General features: G+C 32.0%; 1 pseudogene; it reads right to left on the bottom strand.

Moving 5' to 3' along the window:
* Nucleotides 1–16,722: 16,722 nt before the first annotated feature.
* Nucleotides 16,723–18,039, bottom strand: LOC146885452 (uncharacterized; annotated as a pseudogene).
* Between the last annotated feature and the right edge of the window lie 353 nt (nt 18,040–18,392).

Genomic DNA, 18,392 nt, shown 5'->3' with positions numbered 1-18,392 from the left:
TTAGTGGCATCTTGCAGTGAAAATGGAAAATCTTTGAGTTTAATGTGTTCCTCAGTCACTGTTGTAGGTCTCATGGATGAACAAACAACATGGAATTCCTTCAAGTGTTGGTGTAGTTCTTCTCTTGCTAATCCGTGAAATTTAGGTAAGAGATGGATTAACCCAAACTTTAACTCACATTCTTCATCTGGGTATTGGATGCATATGTTTTGTGTGGTCGCATCTAATGCAGCCACCTCTCTTAGTGTCCTTTCTACCATTCTACCTTCTTGAATTTTCAGTTCGGACGAAGGATCAAAAGATATGTCCATTACCATAGGTGATTTTAGCGGTACACTTTAAGTGGTAGCTTTAGATGATTAACGTGTTCCCTTAATAGAACACCCGAATTCAAGTCTTTTTGTGTGATTTACTCAAGTTTCTTTCATGTTCTGGATCAAATTGATGGAATTCACCCGGATTGTTCCGAGTCATGCACTACACAGTCCGTCTAAAAATGTTCCTCTTTTTTTGCCTTTTTTTTCCTTTCTTGTTCTTGCTTCGGAGAAAGATGTCAAGAAAGAAATAAGTTAAGATGTTGTTGGGTTCACTCCAAGGAAAAATAGGTGCGTCACAATGGACAACTTAAATACTAAGTCTTTCCTAGCCATAATTTTCCCAACTAGTGTAAAAAAAAAAAATTCTCAAAAGAAATTCTTAATCAAAACAAAAACAAAAACTTTGCTAGAAATATTAAAAAAAAAAAACTAAAGACTACAAAAAGAACATAGACTATATCAAACGTATATGCGTAACAAAAATTAAAATAAAATAAAAACAAAATAAATGAATTAAGAAATAAGAATGAAAGTATAAAAAATATTAATCATGTTCCACGATCAAGGCATCAAATTTGATAACACTATCGTGAAGCGATCAAATTAACATTACTTAACTATAGCAACTTCAGTATTGGCAAGTTAGTAGGGAACCAACTAGATAGGGTTAAGTTAACCCTGAATCGTATCCCAAAGAATACGAAATTGGTTTTTAATATTTGATTCTTATAAAAATCCATCCTAATGCAAATAAAACTATATGAATGTTATGCAAAAGTTTAGAAAAGTATTCGAGAATAAATGAAACAACAGATTAATAAAAGACTTTAACACAATTATAGTAAAACAGACTAATTTCACTGCTTTCAAACTATATTCTTCATTTGTTATCTATAGATTATTGTTCCGTTGACTCTTATTTTTGACTTCAAATTAATTAAAGTAAATTCTTAATTAATTTGTTGGCGTTCTCACTATTAACCAAAGTAAATTATTAATCAAAAGCAAGAACTTTGTAGATTAATCATAGTAAATTTAACCAAAGTACATTCTCAATCAAAAATTACTGTGCCTAATCATGTCTATTTTTTTACTCCTAATATCAAGCAAAAAGCTAATTAACCAACATGCATTCTTGATTAATTCTTGTTAAAGTTTTCACCTTTAATCAAAGTACATTCTCAATCATTGGTGAAAACCCATTCAATCACATGAAAATTTCTAAATTTAATCAAAATACATTCTCAATTAAAATTAAAAACCCTTGAACTCGAATGATCAACTTGTATATAGATTAAAACATCTCACTAATTAGCTATGATTTAAAAATCATTATTTTTCACGTGATTTGAGATAAAAGACATAAATAAATGAAAATCAAAACAATAATCAAAAGAACGAAGACATTATTTTAATTTAACATCAGAATCCATAATGAAATTACAGTAGAACCAACCTAAGAAGCTTAGCCCTCCATGGATGGAGTGGAATACATTAAAGATGAAAGAACAACATGAAAAATGAGTGAGAGATGTGATTGATGGTAGCTGCCAAAAGTGTCTTTGTTCTACTCTCTTGGGTCTCTTTATATAGGGCTTGATTGAACTTGGACTTTATCTTTCCTATTAAAATCTTTTATCTTTTGATATAATATCTTTCAAATAATTAATAGATTTTATCAATTTTAAAAATATTTGGATTTTCTGATTGATATTATTTGATTAATTATCTAAAAATATCTAAATAATTATCAACAACTAAGTCTCGTCCAAAATTCCAATTTAGCCTCTTTTTGACCAGATTTTAAATTTTTGACCAACTTTGACCTATTCCTTTTGCAATGAGACTTTGACACTTGGCAGATTTCTCTATCTCCCAAATGAAAATTATTCTTCCTCCATTAGGGTTTATGTTGTTCACATGTGCATGAAGCTTCATATATGGTGGCTCGCGACGTAGGTGTGATGACGACAAACTGGCACTATGAGTCTCGACGGAATTGATTTGCGTCATTCTTTGAAGGTTCAAAGGTGATGCTGGCTGTTTGCGTCGTGGTTGCTGGTGTGGTCTTCGTCGATGGTGGTTGCGAGGAGATCGAATATGTGTTGCGTTTTCTAGTTAAGCAAGGGAGATCCGTGGATGCCGTGACTTTTGCGTTTTTAGATTCATATGCATGGCTAGATTTTTTTTGCAAGTTCAGGCTTGAAGTGCGATTGTGCTGCTTCGAGGCACCAGGAATGGCGTCATGGTATGGGTCTCGCGATTAGGGTTCATGATAGGGCCGAATCTTAGAAGTGGCAGAAAGGGCCCATAGTCCACCCCAAATTTTTTGTAAAATTTTTAAAATTATATGTATATATATTCAAAAATTTTGAATTCTTTTTTTTTAAAATTAGATGTAGTGTATATTGAGAATTGATGAAAATTAAATTAAGTATCTTTCTATATCTTTTATAGAGTACAATATTTAATGGTAATAAATAACAAAACATAAAATCAAATACCATAAAGAATAAGAATATTTATGAAGATTTTTTTTTTGTCTTTTCAATTTCTCATAAATTGTATTAATCTCCTACGATCATATGTTTTCTTTTTGTTTCTAAAGAAAAGATGAAAGTTAGACAAAAACCAATTATTTTTGCTTTCATTTCTCATTTGTCCTCTTTCATTCTTGAAGAAAAAAAGATAACTCTCTCTTATCTCACTTGATACTTAAATATTAGTTTAATAGATATCATTATTTTTTTATCTCATGAGCCCTTTGTATATTCATTTTGTATGAATATAGGAGAAAAAATAATGTATTATATGTTTTTCCATAATCGATTTTTAATTTTGGCTTGATTATCATATATTTTTTTAGTAATTACGTCTTAATTTTTTATTAGAGTATGATAAATTATTTTTTTATTTTAAACTTAAAAAAAAAACAGGTATATTAATAAAGAGATTATTAGTTTAAAACTTTCACTCCAACATTTCATTGTTGATGCTCTTGACCATTCAAATTTTAAGAATTTATAAATCATTATTGAATTATGTCAATCTTTGACAAGAACAAATAAATTAAAGACGTTTTACTCATCTTATTTTAACTCTTCATGTATCATTTTCTACAATGAAGTTTATCAAAATATGATTTTACAGAATCAAATGAAAGATGAATTTTTGGCCAACAATATGATTATTTACATTGAAAAAGGAATAACTAGAAATTTTAGTTTTGATTCAATTATTGATGACTTCAAAATTTTTTAGTATATATTATTTTGGCTCCCCCAAAATGATTGGCCAAGATCTGCCACTAGTTCACGACCTGTCGCAGATCCAAGCGAGTTCCGACAATGGTGGTCGCTTCCATGGAGATTTCATGGTGGTTGCAAGGATATGTGTTCTCATCTTTGTCAATGGTGCGGGAAGGTGGTGGTTCATGAACTGGTTCGCTCCCGCGACGATTTCGCTGCTGTAGTGGAGGATTCAAGACGCATGTGGTTACATCGACGTGGGTGTTGGCGGCGTGATGTCGAAGATGGTGGTGGCCGACGATGAGGTATATGGTGGCTAGCGTGATGGGTGGCTGATTTGGGCTAGGGTTTCTAGTTTGTGGGGGAGAGGATGGAAGGTTGAATATAACAACTTTAATATGGGATTTTTTTTTTTAAATTCTCCCTTTTTGCATCATAACACAACTATCATAGTATTACAATATTTCCATGTTAAGTATTGTGTTTATAATTTTCCATGTTAAAATTTTAAGTAGGATCAAGTATGTTTTTAGTTTGTGAACATACATTTAAAATCAAAATTTGTCCCTCTCGAAAAGTTCATCCCTATGCATGCATGAAATACATTCTTCTCATTAAACAACATTCAATTTTTTCTAAGGTGTGTAACGACGATGCTAAATGGATAAATTGGTTTGTCACGTGACTAACACAAAACTAACATGTGTAATTTTTTTTTTCTATTTTTGGTTTCTTTTCTTTTACTTTTTTTTTCTCTATTTTCCTTCTTCTACACTAATAATTGACATTATCATATATTTATTTTAGCTTATTTTTATGTTTATTATTATTATTATTATTATTATTATTATTATTATATTTTTGGATTTTATTTAATATTTTAGGTTTTATTAAATAAAAGTGGAAAAGATAAATGTGTGCATTATATTCTACAAATAAAGGGAAATCTCAAAGATTTAAGAAGATTATCAATAGAATGAGTGGAATATTGAATAGTCAAAGCTTATCAATAATAATAGATATCACAAAGTTGGTTACTCAAATTATACAAGTCAGAATAATTGAAAAATAATTCAAAGATATGGATCTCCAAAGATTAAAAGATATATATCAAGAATGATCTCTTACAATTTATTCAAGTACCAAATCAAATCTAAATTTTTAGGCATTTTAGAAGCTGCAGGCATTCAATTTCAACATCATTCTTGTATTCAGTATGTCAAGGAGTAGCTAACTCCCTCATTCACGAGGGTTGGGTGTAATGTATTCTTAATTCTCTGTGAATTCCATTAAAATAATTATTTTCCATCATTCTTGTATTTTATTCTTGCTTTAACTGCATGATAATTATTGATTGTATATTTGCGGGTATCTAATCACTGGACATGATATTAGAACCTAGACTAGAATAGGCAACTAATTGATCATGCATCTAGTCATAGAGTACATCATTGGTCATTCATAAGATCATAATTTTGATCAATAATGTGAACTCTTAATAAGGAAAGGTCTAAGACATTAGGGTTTTTATTAAAGTTTAGACTTGATGCTAAGACATTGGGACTTATTACATAAGGTGTGAATGTGAGAGTAGGAATTAGAAGAATATTGTTTGGTGTTTTTGCTTTGAATTGGATCATGAAACTTAATCCCAATCAAGTTCTCAATCAAGTTCTTTGTTTCCATTGTGCCAATTCCTTTTAGTCTATACAATGTTATTTTGTATTTATTTTATTTTTTTTATCCCAACCTAAAATATTTTGTTATTCTTACCCTTTATTAGTAACTAACCAATTAATTTAAACAAAATTAGTCTTTGTGGGATATGATATTTGGACTTGTCTATTGTATTACTTGTGAGATTTGATACACTTTTCAATTTCGTAACATACACGATCCTCAATGCCAACTCCAAGGGTCTCACCACTACCATCCAAAAAACCAGACTAGACCCACTAAAGCCCTCATCGTTGGCATAAAATGTGCCCCACCTCACATTCACTGACGTTTTTCTTTTTGCCTTACAATCTTCACTCACCAACATAAAAGACAAAGAACTCACCACAAGACAATTTTATTTTTTCCAAATTCATTTATTTCTTTTGTACCACACCTAGTCGACTTAAGCCGAATAATAGCAATTACCGTAAACATGCTAAGGTACCCAGACTAAACCACTAAGAAGCGACATTGATAAAACAAACCAAAAAACAACAATAGCGGCCTAAGCCGTTAAAGAGTAACCAGCCTAGGCTGGCAACTCCACGAAAATAAACAAGGACTTGGTAAAAAACAGAACGTTTCAATAAGATTCACCATCCCACAATAATTGAACTAAGGGCCTAGGCTAGGGCCCAAGCCCACCTACGAGCCAAGCAAGGGCCCAACCCATGACGTGGCCAAACATAATTAATAATCTATAAATACGCATGGACCCCACGAATTAAAGGTATGCATTTATTACTTCCCTAATCACCATATTTGACTTTTTGAGCGATTTCGTTGACTTGAGCTTCAGAGTCCCTTCTGTAGGTAACCCCTCCCGGATCCAAACCGGCCACTCCAGGATACCGTAAACGATATATATCAACCGGGAAGAGGCCTACTAAGGAGATGGCGGGTCAGGGTAAGGTAATACTTGTGTCTGACAGATCTTATTTGTTCTCTGCAGGAACATCTTTTATTATCAACACGACCAAATAGTGGGAAAAGCAATGTTGAGACAAGAAAAAGTGAAAAGACATTATTTTACCTTGTCATTGTGCCATACATGTGGTCCTAAAATATTTTTTTTGAAGACACGTTCCATGTAACATCCCTATTTTTAATAAACTGTATTATTTATTTTAAATAGAACACTTAGAAAATCTTCTAGTTTTACTAATGTTTCGTATTTTATTATGATGTAGTTTATACAGTAAAAATATATTTTATCATGATGTAATTTTTACTTATTGAAAATAACAATAAGAACAAAACAAAACTAATATATATATATATATATATATATATATTAGGTAAAAATATTTTAATTAAATAGGAGTGTGTAAAAAAGATATGAAGAATATTATAAAAGAGATAAAAAAATATAGAAAAGAAAAAGAAAAGAAAAAAGAAGAAGAAGAAGAGATAAGAAGATAAGAAAAGATAAGAAGAAAAAAAAAAGATAAGATGAAGAGATAAGGATTATCTCTTCATTAATGTAGGTAATGATGATGAGCACATGCATGGAATGCTTTTATATATATATATATATATATATATATATATATATATATATATATATATATATATATATATATATATATATATATATATATATATATATGAAGGAAGAAGTTACAGTGAGAAATAAGAAAGAGAGAAAGAAAGAAAGAAAGAAAGAAAGAAGAGAGAGAAAGAAAGAAGAAAGAAAAGGAGAAAGAGAAAGAAAGAAGAGAGAAAGAGAAAGAAGAGAGGGAAAGAGAAAATAAGGAAAGAAAGTTTAGAGCAAAGATTAAAAGAGATCCTAGTCCTCTACAAATATTATTTGTGTGCCCTTCAATCAATAAAAGGTAAGGGGGAGTGAGGTTAAGCTCTTTTTATATTAATCTTGATAAACTCATGGGTTTTATAATAATCTTTTATTTATTTTGACTCATATATTATTCTATTTACTTTCATTTAACCTATTTTAATTATTATCCTCTTATATTTATTTTATTTAATCTCCAATTATGCACTGATCCTGTTTATTTATTTATTTTATTTAATCTCCAATTATACACCGATCCTTTTTATTTATTTTATTTAATTAATCTCCAGTTATACACTGGTCCTATTTATTTATTTTATTGATCTTCAGTTACGCACTAGTCCTATTTATTTATTTATTTAATTTATCTGGAGTTACGCACCGGTTCTATTTATTTATTTTATTTTTTATTTATTTATCTCCAGTTACACACTCGTCCTATTTATTTATTTATTTTTATTTATCTTCAGTTACACACTGGTCCTATTTATTTATTTTATTTTATTTTATTTAATCTCCAGTTATGCACTGATCCTATTTATTTATTTTATTTAATTTATCTCCAGTTATGCACTGGTCCTATTTATTTATTTTATTTTATTTATCTCTAGTTACGCACTGGTCCTATTTATTTATTTTATTTTATTTATCTCTAGTTATGCAATGATCTTGTTTATTTATTTCAATTAATATATCTCCAGTTACGCACTGGACTTGTTTTATTCGTATTTTTGTTATTATATCTATTTATAACGTTCTAATTCTTATCTAATTATTTATTTAAAGTTCTTGCTTTGATTCTTATTTTATCATTATTTTATAATTAAAAAATATAAATAAATGTGAAATGAAAGTAAATATTATTTTATTCAGTGAACTTGGATAGAAGAAAATTGTATGTACATTTTATCATTGTTTTATATTCTTTGTGTATAATTTATACAATGACATGAATTGATAGTCATCACATTTTATGACCTTTGAAAATATCCAAGACTATGTCAGTTAAGTAAGAGTTAGGTTAAAATACCTTTTTGGTCCCAATTTTCGTCAAGTTTTTTCAAAGAAGTCCTAATTTTGGTTTTGTGTTCAAATAGGTCCCAATTTTCGTCAATTTTGTTCAATTGGGTCCTTTTTTGCTAACACCGTTTAAATCATTAACGGCCATGAACAGTGACTGCCACGTGTCACTTCGTGATTTTTTTGAATTTTTTTTTTATTTTTTTTATTTTTAATTTTTTTATTTTTTTTAAATGTACACATGTCAACCCAAGAGTGTGTCACGTGTCACTTCGTGGTTTTTTTGATTTTTTTTAATTTTTTTTAATTTTTTTAATTTTTTTTTAAATGTCCACGTGTCAACCCAGTAGCGTGTCACGTGTCAAAGTCAATGTTCTAAATTCAATTTGGTCCCTATATTTGTTATTTTTATTCAATTAGGTTCCAATTTTTGTTAACATTAACCAATTTGGTCCCTCTCCAAATTAAAACCAAATTTAATTTTTATATTAAAATTCACATTTTTATTAAATATTTTTATATAATATATTAAAATTCACATCATTATAACTTTGATATAAAAATTAAATTTGGTCACATCTTCGATAGGGACCAAATTGGTTAATGTTAACAAAAATTGGGACCTAAGTGAACAAAATTAACAAATATAGGGACCAAATTGAATATAGAATATTGACTTTGACACGTGGCACACTACTGGATTAACACGTAGACATTTAAAAAAAAAATAAAATAAAATAAAAAATTCAAAAAAACCACAAAATGACACGTGGCACGATCCTGGGTTGACACGTGTACATTTAAAAAAAATATTAAAAAAATTTAAAAAAAATTTAAAAAATTTTAAAAAAAATTTAAAAAAATAAAATAAAAAATAAAAAAAAATTCAAAAAAAACACGAAGTGACACGTGGCAGTCACTGTTCATGGCCGTTAATGATTTAAACGGTGTTAGCAAAAAAGGACCCAATTGAACAAAATTGACGAAAATTGGGACCTATTTGAACACAAAACCAAAATTAGGACTTCTTTGAAAAAACTTGACGAAAATTGGGACCAAAAAGGTATTTTAACCTAAGAGTTAAGTCTGGTTTTAATAAGTTGAGATTAAACCAGTGTCAAAGTGTTTGTATTTGGGAAGTCACAGTTTGGTACACTACAGGATGAAAGGCAAGGACCATGGTGGGGTCTAAGGAAGTTTTACCAAGTAGGTGAATATTTGGATAGTTCAGAATAGCGCACTGGACTAGGATATTCATAGGCCAAACTTGGGACTATCCGATACCTACTCGGCATCGCCAAGGTTAGGTAGTGAGTATATATCTCTTTTGTGAGCCGATGAATGGCTAATATTCTCGAGAAAGAAATAATTATGATTGTACCAATGTTTTATGAGAAATACTCATCTACCCAATCACTTCCCAAAGTAACTTTTGATGTTCATAATGGATCATCAGAAGTGGAATATGGATCCATATGTCTGGTAAAACAAGATCAAGTTTTGTGGTTGTAGGTCCAAATCTAGGCCCCCGATGTTTGCATTGTTTGTTGAGTTTATTAAGATTGATATTTAAGGCTTATAAAGACCTCACTCCTTTCATATTTTTCTTTCATATGTACCTGTTGCATGAGCAGAAAAGGAACTTGCTCAGTGAGAGTTGTTCGGGATATTATTGGTGGATCTTCTGAAGATTGACTCATGGATAATTTCTATTAATATTTTTAGGAGATATTAAAAATATAGATGATCTTCTATTCTGATGTAGGACTCTTAATATTATACAAATATATATTTTTGTAATATTTCATGAACAATTACAGAGATGTAAACTATATATGTATATATATATATATATATATATATATATATATGAATATGAAGTCATGTTATTATTAATGTTCTCTCAAGGAAAATCTTATGGTAAAAAAAAAATTCCATATCTTTTTATCAAATAATAATTATTTAATATATTAGTCGGGGTGTCACATTCCAACTGGTGTCTCTAAGTTATAGGAAGCAATAAACCTGATCAGTGTATTAAAGTGAGTATGTATCTCTTTCTCGCTCCAACTCTTAACACTTTTTGTTCGCCACAACCCTTACCCTATGCGTTGTTTCATTTCTTGCTCTCTAATAACGCTGTCATTGACGCGATCAAATTAATACTACTTATCTATAACAACTTCAGTATTGTTAAGAAAGTAGTCAACAAAATAGAAAGGGTAAAATAACCCAAATTCGTCTCCCAACGAATACGGAATTGATTTTTAACAAATTAGTTCTTATAAAATCTATACAAAAGAATTAGTCATATAAAATAAAAAATATAGGTGGATTAAGATAAACAAGAAGAAATAGGAAAGATAAAAAGAGATAAAAAAAAACAATAGTAAAGAAAATAGATTGATTCCATTGTTTTTTCAAAATAAATTCATCATCGGTTATCTAAAGATTATTGCTCAATTAATTATTGTTGTAGATTTACAAATTAATCAATGTAAAGTCTCAATTAATTTGTTGGCATTCTCAATTTTAACCAAAGTACAGTCTCAATTAAAAGTGAGAACTTTTAGATTATCCATAGTAAATTCAACCAAAGTACAATCTCAATCAAATTTTACTATGCCTAATCATGCCTATTCTTTTATCTTCTCACCAAATAAAAAGCTTAATTAATCAAAGTAAAGTCTCAATTAATTTTAGTTAGAGTAAATACCTTTAATCAAAGTAAAGTCTCAATTATTGGTAAAAACTCATTCAATCACATGAAAGTTTCTAAATAAAATCAAAGTAAAGTCTTAATTAAATTTAAAAACCCTTGAACTCATATGATCAACATGCATATAGATTTAAAATCATTACTTTTTACGTGATTCAAAGATAAAAGACAGATGAATTAAAACCTCAACAATAATAAAAAGATCAAAGAAATTAATTGATCTAACTTCAGAATCCAATTAAGAAATTACAATGGAATCAACCCAAGAAGTTTAGCAATCCATGGAATACAAAATAAAAAGAAGAATAGAGAGAAGAAAAAAGAGAGAAAGGAAACGAAATTAGGCACCCCTAAGAGTTCCAAAACTCCGAAGTCCTGAGCTTTTCCTTTCTGCTTCTCCCTTGGTCTCTTTATATAGGATTTGGACTGGGCTTTTCGGTTGCTAAAACCTCTCAAATATCTTTTAAAATAAAGATAAACATAAATATTCAAATATATTTGGAGAGATCTAAACTATTTGACAAATATAGTTTGGTTAATAATTTATGATATAATTAAATAAATAAATTATTTAAAAATATCTAATAAATTATTAACAAATAATTTGCATTAATTTTATCAATAAGCCATTTTTAATCCTGTAGTCCAAATTTGCAGAGACATCCAAAAATATCAATATTTGCAATTAAACCCCTCTTCTTTGACCAGTCTTTGACCATATTTGAATATTTGACCAGATTTGACCAGATTTGACCAGATTTGATTGTCCAATAGCAGTTTGACACGTGGCAGCTCCTTCTCTCTCCAGAATTAGGGTTTCACTCTCACACTTTGGCTGCGGAGAGAAACGAGCTTTGACAACTATTGCCATGGTGGACACTGACGCGGTGTTGTTCCGAACGCGATGGCTATGGTGGTGTGTGATGTAGCTGCTACAATGGAGGCGTGGTTGCAGGTGCGTGACTAGTTCGGATCTGCGTTGATGTTGACAGAGATGAAGGCGCGATAATGGTGGAACGCAGCTCCAATTTGGCTCGTGTTTTTCTGCAGGGACGTGAATGGTGGTCGGCGCTGTAGTTGCGTGAGGTTCTAGTGCTATAGCGATTGCTCCGGCGAGAGTGGCAGCTGCTGCAGTTGACCTGATGGAGGCTGCTAGGGTTTCTAAGAGAAGAAGCTAGGGTTGAAGATGATAACGTGGCACGCCCTGATTGGTTCACATGCATGTGCAAGGATTAATGCCACGCAAAATGTTTTAATTGGACAGATTTAAAAGTTGGGGATTGCCACATGGCATGATGTGAGTGAGTTGGGTTTAAATGGTAGGAGGGGTGTAAATAAACATATTAGGGGTTGCAGAATAGGTTTTTGGTGAGACCCATTTAGAAAGAGGGGAATGTATAAGTAAAAATTGGGGGTACAGAAGTGATTTTTCCAGAACTTGCTAATTTCAGCTTTATTTAAAGGTGTTTTGAAATTTCAATCAATTTATTTTCCCACCTTTAAATAATCTTAATCTTAACTTCAGCTGCATCAACAAACGTTAAAATATCCAAAAATAATTTATGCAGCTAAAAATCATTTTTTAAGACATTTTTATCACACAAGCTCAAACGACCTTATTATCAGAATTATCAATTAAATCACTCTTTAAGCACATAAATTCAATTAAATACCCAAAATTAAACATTAAATGAGGGCAAAAATACGCACTCATCACTCTCTCTCCTCTTCTTCCTTTCTTGGTAAGCCTTTTTTTTTTCTTTTCAGTAAAAACCTTGATTGATTGGATGTGGTTCTTTTGCATTTTTTCAATTAAGGTTTCACCGTATTGAGGTTGATTTTCATGTTTTTAGTTGAATTCTTGTTCCTCCTTACACTGTTCTATTTTACATAGAATTTTTAATGTTTGGGATGAAGCTTCCAAGGTACCACTACCACATTCGAACGTGGTTTTGATAACAAATTGGGTTTTCCTTGAATGAGGGACATTGTAGCGATCACTTGGTGGATTGGGAATGAGGACTTTGGGTAATGTCGATGTTACCGCTGGTGTCCAATTGGATGAAGGAGATGTAGTGGTTAAACCCTTGGTGTTGGGGTTGAGGGTCACATAAAAGAAAATGAAAGAGGGAAGAAATAAGAGAAAAAAATGTAAAAGAAAAGAAAAACAAAAAATGAATAGAAAATTAGTTTTTTTTTTTAATTAAACGTGTTAGCCACATGTACATACCTTTTACTCCACTCAGCATCATCGTTACACTCATCATAAAAAACTTAATGTCGTTCAATGAAGAGGATGTATTCCACGCATTACTATAGTGTAGGGATGTGTTTTAAATAACACAACTTTGCATGTAGGTTTAGAGACTAAAAACATACTTAACTCTTATGATTATTCAAACATATCTAATGTACATTTTCAATCACATTCATGACACTTAATCTTAACTTTCTCACATTGTAATTGAGTTTAAATGAACTATTTTAAATGGAATTTATCCAATTGGAATTAATTGAGATTTAACTAAAATCTTTGATTAAAATCAGGTAGTAAAGCCTTAGTAGACACTAGACATTGTAGATAGATAACTTCCATTGGACTGTCTAGATAAAATAGTCTAATTAGATAGTTTAGTCTGTTCAACTTTAATAGATGATCTAATGGACAATCCATGAGTTGAGTTTTGATGATATGATGTAATGCATATACATTTATTAAATGTTCTAACTTATATTTTGTGGAAAGCATAAATATAAGCATGCTCATATGTCATTAGAAGTTGATACAATGATAGATGATTTAATGGACCTATGGATGAGACTAGCATATTAATTTGAGGATTTTCCAATGACTATGAGAAGCTAGAATTATTTTGAAGATTGAAAAGTTAAGTTGATTCATTAAAACTTCAAGGATTTAGACTTCTGATTTGTGAACCACTCACTACACATCTAATCAGGGAACTATTACAACATCTACATTATGAAACGTTAAACTACTAAAGTTTGATATGTGGACCACTAGCTCATTTGTGCATTCACTAGTCTCGTATGTGTATGATAACTCCCTAAATATTACAACTTTTCGTATTTAAAAGCTCTTAGAAACTGTCATTCCATGGATGAGAGAAACAAATAGTCGAGGATGTGAGATGATGAAGGCAGCGGAAAACGAAAAGATACAAGAAAGGGAAAACTGTGAGAAGAAAAACTGAAACTGTTATTTTTATTACTGTATATCTTCGTGTCTATAGAAATAAGGAGGTTACAAATATATATATATATATATATATATATATATATATATATATATATATATATATATATATATATACTTGAAAAGAATAAAGCATAACTAACTAAGATAAAAACAGAGTGCATTGTTGGTTGTTAGTAAAGGCAGTAACGGTCATATTGGCACTTGGCGTATTGTTGGACGTGGCACCATCAGTTTCCTTGCTTTTAATATTCTGAGAGCCCCCCTCAAGCTGGGAATATATATTAAGCATTCCCAGCTTGGAACAGAGGAAACGAAAAGTAGGAGTAAGAAGAGTCTTGGTTAGGATATCAGCTTGTTGGAGGTGAGTGTTAATAGGTAAAAGCTTGATGAGTTTTTGTTGAACCTTTTCCCTCACAATGTGGCAATCTATCTCTATTTGTTTTGTCCTTTCATGAAAAACTTGGTTGGAAGCAATTTGTATGGCCGATTGATTGTCACAATACAAGAGGGAAGGTTGAGAGACTTGAATTTGTAGGTCATGCATGAGATGAATGAGCCACTAAAATTCACAAGTGGTGGATGTAAGGGCACGATACTCGGCTTCTGAGGAGCTCCTTGAGACTGTCGATTGCTTTTTGGACTTCCAGGAAATGGGAGATTGACCAAGGTATATGACATATCATGTTACTGAACGACGAGTGGCAGAGCAGCTTGCCCAATCAGAGTTGCTGAAGGCTTTAAATTGAAGGTCACATGTTGCTTGGAGAAAAATTCCTTGGCTAGGAGCGTTCTTAAGATAACGAAGAATGCGCATGCTGGCCTGATGATGTTGGGAGGTAGGTGCAACTACAAACTGGCTAAGAAAATGCACAACATACGTGATATCGGGTTGTGTGTGAGTCAAATATATTAACCTTCCAATAAGTCGTCTATAGGGAGTGGGGTCCGGAAGTATATTAGTATTTTCAGCAACTTTATGTTTTGATACATGCATAGGAGTGGAAACATGAGTAGAATCAAGCATGCCTGTGTCTTTAAGAAGGTCAAGAGTATACTTACATTGGGAGAGATGTATGCCTGTAACAGATCTAGCAACTTCAAAACCAAGAAAGTAAGTCAAGTCACCTAAATTTTATTTTAAAGGTGTCATGTAGCAAGGAAGTAATGTTGGAAATTTCATCTAAATCATTTCCTGTCAAGACAACATCATCAACATACACAAGTAGAACAATGATTTTCGAATGAGAGAACTTTAAAAATAATGAGTGATCAACAGTGGCATGCTTATATCCATGAGAAATAAGGAAATCAGACAATTTAGCATACCATTGCCTATTTGCTTGGTTTAAACCATAAATGGATTTATGCAAAAGACAAACATGATCCTTTTTATGTGCCAGACCAGGAGGAACCTGCATGTATACCTCCTCATGTAAATCCCCATGAAGGAAGGCATTATTCACATCCAATTGCTTAAGGTGCCAATTGTTTATAGCAGCTAAAGAAAGCAAGACACAAATAGTAGTAATTTTAGCTACAGGAGAAAAGGTTTCAAAATAATCTAACCCCTCTAATTGATCATAGCCTTTGGCCACTAATCGTGCCTTATACCTATTCACAGAACCATCAACATTATATTTAGTTTTATAGACCCACTTACAACCGATGGATGTCTTGTTGGGGGGAAGAGGCAGGATGCTCCAGGTTGTGTTTTGTTTTAAGGCCTCAAGCTCTTCTTGCATGACTCTCTTCCATTTTTCTTGTTGTGCAACAATTCTGTAATTCTTTGGTTTAATGTTAGTATCAAGAGAGACAACTACTTGTTTAAAATGTGGTGAGAGCCAAGCAAGGGAAACATAAGAGCTGATAGGGTAATTGGATTTATGCATAGCCAAATTGGTTTGGTGATCATTCAAATAAGTTGGAGCATTCATAGTTCTAATAGATCTGCAAAGACTAACATCTTCATAGTGGACATTGCAATCATCTACAGTATCACTATTATCGATGTGAGGATTATGATTGGCAGGGATTTCGTCATTAGTGGCACTGAAAGTGTCATTGGTGGTTTCAGAATTGAAATTTTCTTCATAAAGGGTGTCATGGTGTGATATTTGATGCTCAACAGCAAGGTCATGATAAGAATCATTATTTTCAAAGAGTCTAGTATGAGGAAATTGATTTTCGTAAAAGATTACATTTCGAGAGACACAAATTGTGTGACTTTTTAAATTGTAAATAATGTAGCCTTTAACATTTGATTGTAACCCAAGAAAGATGCCAGTGTCAGCACGAGCATCTATTTTTTTTTCTGTCAGCTGTTTTTGTAGATAGAAAGTGTAGGCAACAAAAAACCCGAATGAGATTTATATCAAAAATTTTGTTATACAACCTTTCAAAGGGTGAAGTATTCTTAAGAAAAGGAGTGGGAACATAATTTATCAGAAAAACAGCATAAGTGACAACATAACTCCAAAATCTGCATGCTAAGTTTGGACTGAAAAAGGATTGCACGAGTGACATGCATAATGTGTTGATGCTTCCTCTCGGTAATACCATTCTGCTGATGGGTCTCAACACAACTAGTTTGATGCAAATGCCTTCATTTTGGAAAAAACTTTTCATGTCAAACTCAATGCCATTATCAGATTGCATGACTTTAACAATTCTACCAAATTAGGTTTTCACATAATGGACAAAATTAATAATGTCCCATCAAGAAGATTGACAGGAATAGGGTGAATTTGATTATAATAGACATAATTTGACAAAGATGAAGATATGTGGTTAGTGGCGCCGAAATCTAAAATCCATTTTAAGCATTTATCTTTGTTCAAAGAATGTGCAGTAAGAGTAACAATACCTGGATCAAAACTGCATGATGTGATAGATCCAACCTGGTTTATGTTGGCTGAAGCCTTACTGACATCATTGGTTTGTTGTAGAAGGCCTAATAGAGCCTGATATTGTTGCTGAGTGAGCTTGAAATCTTGGTCTCCATCACGTTGCTGGTCATTGTGTTTTGGCTCGTGTTGAGTTTCCATTTGATTGACTGAACCTGTCTTTACGCTTTGAAGCTTATGGCCTGAAGGAAACCCATGTTTCCTATAACACACATCAATAGTATGGCTGTTTTGTCTGCAGTGCGTGTAGACTTTTCTATTGGCATTGTTTTTATTCCCTTTATCAAAATTTGTTGGAAAACCATGCTTTTTGCAGCATATAGATTCGACATGTCCGCCTTTTCCTTAGTGGGTGCATGAAATAGTGGCAACCGCATTAATCTTGGCATCAGTGTTAGGAAAGAAAGAATTTCCTCCAATCTGTCCTTCTTGCTATGCTACATAATGAAAGATTTTAGTAATAGGAGGAATGGGTTCAAGAAGAAGGACATGTGACCTTATATTGTTGTATTGATCATTGAGTCCTCGCAAGAATTGCATGGCGTGATCTTCAATTTTCCTTTGCTTAATCACTAAAGCAACATCACATGAGCACTTGGTAGGACACTTGCAAGTAGGTTCGGGTCTAAAATTTTCAAGCTCATCCCAAATTGTCCTTACCTTTGTGAAAAACTCCATCACGGTGAGATCACCTTGTTTCAAGGACGTTGCTTCCATCTGCAATTCAGAGATCCTCAAAAGATCCCCCTGGAAGAATCTTGACCGCAAATCCTTTTAGATTTCCTCTGCTTTGTCCATCCATAGTATGCTTTGTTTTATCAAAGGGGAGACAGAATGGACTAACCACGAAACCACCATGTTGTTGCACCGGTTCCACAGCGGGTAATTTGGGTTATTCTTCTTTGGTTCCTCAGTTGTTCCATCAATGAACTCTAGCTTGTTTTTAGCACTCAAGGTTGTCGCGAAAGACCTGCTCCAAGAATGGTAGTTGCATGCTTCAACAATGGGGGACACCAAGGGAACCGCTGGGTTCTCATTTAGATGCAGGTAGAGATACGATGGTGTAGGGGGAGCGGCTTTCACATCCTCATTGGCCATGATGAAAGGAAACAACGTAAATAGGGTAAAAGAGAAAAGCAAGAATAAAAAAGAAGGTTGAAGATGAACCGTTCAGAGACGCGCAACAGAGCTCTTCAAATGAAGAGCTCTGATACCATCTTAGAAACTAACATTCCATGGATGAGAGAAACGAATAGTCGAGGATGTGAGATGATGAAGGCAGCGGAAAACGAAAAGATACAGAAAGAGAAAACTAGGAGAAGAAAAACTGAAACTGTTATTTTTATTACTGTATATCTTCGTGTCTATAGAATTAGGGAGGTTACAATATATATATATATATATATATATATATATATATATATATATATATATATATATATATATATATA

The sequence above is a fragment of the Vigna unguiculata genome, chromosome 6, assembly GCF_037176805.1.
Source record: "Vigna unguiculata cultivar grain cowpea cultivar isolate G323 ecotype 2 chromosome 6, ASM3717680v1, whole genome shotgun sequence".
Taxonomy (NCBI): Eukaryota; Viridiplantae; Streptophyta; class Magnoliopsida; order Fabales; family Fabaceae; genus Vigna; species Vigna unguiculata.
The sequence above is the reverse complement of the archived record's forward strand: the minus strand, read 5'-3'. Positions and strand labels throughout refer to the sequence as shown.